General features: G+C 45.8%; 1 pseudogene; it reads left to right on the forward strand.

Annotated features, from left to right (window-relative positions):
* The first annotated feature begins 819 nt into the window (after positions 1 to 819).
* LOC105303351 lies at positions 820 to 1,508 on the forward strand (annotated as a pseudogene).
* The last annotated feature ends 2,289 nt before the right edge of the window (positions 1,509 to 3,797 follow it).

A 3,797-nucleotide genomic window follows, 5' to 3' on the forward strand; every position in this document is an offset into this window, starting at 1 on the left:
TCACTCTCCTCTTGGGGTTTATTATAGAAGCTCAGAACTCCATCTCTGTTCTCCAAAAGACCCGCATCAGCAAAGGACCCACAGTGGGTGAGGACCCTGGCAGGTAATGTCTGATTGCTTTGGTGAGTGGCTTAACTTGGGAAAAAAGTTATCCTTCTTGGCTCCAAGAGATGCTTGCTAAGCCACTTGGGATGATAATGGGAATTGCAACTATCATTCCTCAGCAAGTACATTCCTAATCTATATTCCTGATCTTAAATCAATTCTGCCCATTTTATAGAAATGGAAAACAAGGGTTAGCAAGGTTCAACAACTTTCCCCCAGTCTTAGAGTTGGCCAGTGCTGGGGCTGGATTTGAACAAGAGTCTGTCTCATTCTGGAGGCTGATGGCCTTTCCACTATGCCTCCCACTGATGTCAGGGAATAAAGAAGAAACACATATTTTCTACTGCTGTTTCCTTCTCAGACCAAGACAGTGAACTTCAGGCTGGAAAGAAAAGAGCGCTATGGGCTAGTGGTACAAGCTGTGATGGAGGGAGGAGGTCAGAGGAGGCCAGAGGGCCCAGGCTGCCCCAAACCTAGTTTGGCCTCCTAAGGCCAATGAGCTACACCCCTGGGTCCTGAGAGCTTCTTGCAAAGAAGGTCACCAAACAGTTGATAGCAATCTTAGGAAGACTGTGGGGATGAGAAAAGTTGAATAGTAATGGAAATATTGTGTATTCATGAGCCTGATATTGATCCAGGGAGGGATAGCAGCATAAGCAATGAAAGCCATGATTTACCAGAAATTAGAAAATGGCAGGATAATTTTTCTTTTCCTTTGGTGTGCCACTGAAGATCTTGGTGTCACCATGGGCCACTGCCCCACCCCATAGGTATTAGGTATTGTAAGAACAAACCATACCCGAAAGTCTCGCTTCTGCAGAGATGTTCCTGATGCCAAGATCCACATCTATGACCTGGGCCGAAAGAAGGCGAAAGTGGATGAGTCCCCACTCTGTGGCAACATGCTATCTGATGAATACGAATAGCTCTCTCCCGAAGCCTTGGAGGCCGCCAAATTTGTGCCAACAAGTACATGGTGAAAAGTTGTGGTAAAGATGGCTTTCACATCAGAGTGCGGCTGCATTCCTTCCATGTCATCCGCATCAACAAGATGTTGTCCTGTGCTGGGGTTGACAGTCCCCAGATAGGTATGCGAGATGCCTAAAGGTATGCGAGATGCCTTTAGAAAGCCCTGGGGCACAGTGGCCAGGATTCACATTGGCCAAGTAATCATGTCCAAGCTTCAGAACAAGGAGCATATGATTGAGGCTGTACACAGGGCCAAGTTCAAGTTCTCTGGCTGCCAAAAGATCCACATATCCAAGAAGTGGGGCTCTACTAAGTTTAATGCTGATGAGTTTGAAGACATGGTGGCTGAAGAGTGGCTCACCCTAGATGTCTGTACGGTCAAGTGTCTCCCTGATCATGGCACTCTGGACCAATGGCAGACCCTGCGTTCATGAGTCTTAGTGCTGCCTCCTTCCTATACCTACCAATAAATCCTACTTTCTATCGAGTGGCAGGGGGTAAGGGAACGGGGGCGGGGTGGGGGAGAGGAAGGAAGGAAGGAAAGAAGGAAGGAAGGAAGGAAAACAGAAAGAAAGAAAGAAAGAGAGAGATAGAAAATGGCACGGTAATTGTCAAGGCTCAAGATGGCTTTACGAAGAATAGATGAATTAAAATAAACCTATGTTAAGCCCTCTTTGACAAGGTTACTAGAAGGGGGATCAGAGAAACACAATAAATGTAACATCTAAAATTCAGTAAGGTAATTGGCATGGACCCTCAGTATTTCCTGTTGGAGATGATGTAGAAATGCAGGCAAACACCTAGGAAACTGAGTTTTGTGTAACTCAAAGGACTTTGATTAACACCCAGTGCCTGGCCCTCAACAGATGCTCAGCAGCATTTCCCAAGTGCAGGATCAATGTGGGCACCAGCTGTGTCTCTTACTGAGTAGGATCCCACCCAAATCTACGGCTTTACTCATCAACTGATATGGTAGAGAAGTCAGGTTTAATAGTACCCTGAGAATAATACCAGTTGTATAGCACAATCTTTGTAAAGTCTCCCATGTACCCTCAAAATAAAATAAAAGGTAATTAAACATATAGAAAAAGCTCTGGAAGTTTACACAGAAAACCCAAAAGTGGTGGAGAGGGGTAGGGGATGGACATCAAGGACATAATTTTTCTGCTTTCTCTGTGCTGATTGTTTTACAATGAGAAGGCAATCATACATTATTTGTGTGAATGGAATTAAAGAAAGGGAAATAAGAATAATAGTTAGGCATATTAAATATTGAGTGGGATTTGAGCATCACACATGTTGTGGGTTGGGTGACATGGACGGTTCCTTCCAACCCTAGGCCATATGCATCCTACCTTTGCGCCAAACCCTATTCATAGTGCTGACCTTGGACATAGCATCCTCCTCTTGCTCCACCCCCACTTCCTGGAATCTGTTTTCCCTTCTCACAGTAGAGTCTAATTTAGGCTCGTGGTCCCCAAATGTAGCTGTACATCAGAGTCACTTGATAAGTTTTTAAAAACAAGAAATCCAGAGTCACCTCATCCCAACAATTAATTAGGCACCACCCCCACCGTCTGAGCAGCCGAGAAGACAAAAATATGAGCAGTAGTGGCAAATTAAGCACCAGGCACTGAGCTCTCCCTTTTCATGCTCATGACACACTTAACATGTCATTACTATTGAAGGCCAAAAACACAGAGGCTTAGAGAGAAAGGAATCTGTCTATGGTCTTGAATCTAGGAAGTGAAAAAAACACAATTTGGACCATTTCATGTGAAATATCTTATGAGGACTTAGAGCAAAGGGCGATGACTTTTAATGGAGGAAGGACAGGTTCGGAAAAATTTTACTAGAATGCTTGCTGATGTTAGAGCAGAGTCAACAAAGAGAGCATGGTTTGTATTAGAGCAGGCCTGCTGGGAGAGGTGAGGGACAGCCCACGTAACACGAGGGGTGTGAAAATCAGGCACCTGGAGAGTAGCAGTTGCCCTTCTTGCTCAGGATCTAGCCCAAGTGGTAAGATGGAAGCAGGAGAAGTAGCAGTGGCTTCTGTCTTCTGTGTTGGTATTCCTTGGAGAACAGATGCTCAGGACCTCATCTGTCCATCAGTCAACATTTCTTGATCCCCAACTGTATACCAAATCCTGTACTAGTCACTGAAGGTCCTAGAAGCATGGAGAAGAGATTTCCCACCCTCAAGAAGGTCTCAGTCAGGAGGAAGATGAGACTCTGCTTTCAAGGAATGCCAAAGATGAGTCAGAAAATCGCTAGGAAGGCAAGACAGCAACCCAGGAGAGTCCATGCTACTCATATTACCTGCAAATGAGTGGTTCAGACTCTAAATTTTGGTTGAGATCAGGGAGGGGAAGATGCTGCAGAATCAAGGAGAATCTCAGCCCTGTGGGTGTGGCCTAGAGGTGTGCTAGGCCAAGGACTCTGATTTTAGAACTTCAACACAGTTTGATGTCCTTGAAGCCGGGGACCAGGCAGACTATGGCCTTCAATGCCTCAGGAAAATGGCTGTCCCACAGAGGGTTCCAAGCAGCTCAGGCCCCTGGTACCAGAGTACCTGCAGCCCTAGCCCAGGCAGCCCTGGAGTCCCAGACTCTGAGGACAGTAGTTGCCTTTTACCTGCAGGGCTGCTGGGACGATTAATGAGTTCTTATTTATAAAGGACTCTCAGCTCCTCAGAAGGGCTCTGCAGAGCACAAGTAGGTTAT

The sequence above is a fragment of the Pteropus vampyrus genome, unplaced genomic scaffold (assembly GCF_000151845.1).
Source record: "Pteropus vampyrus isolate Shadow unplaced genomic scaffold, Pvam_2.0 Scaffold10, whole genome shotgun sequence".
In the NCBI taxonomy this organism is placed as follows: Eukaryota; Metazoa; Chordata; class Mammalia; order Chiroptera; family Pteropodidae; genus Pteropus; species Pteropus vampyrus.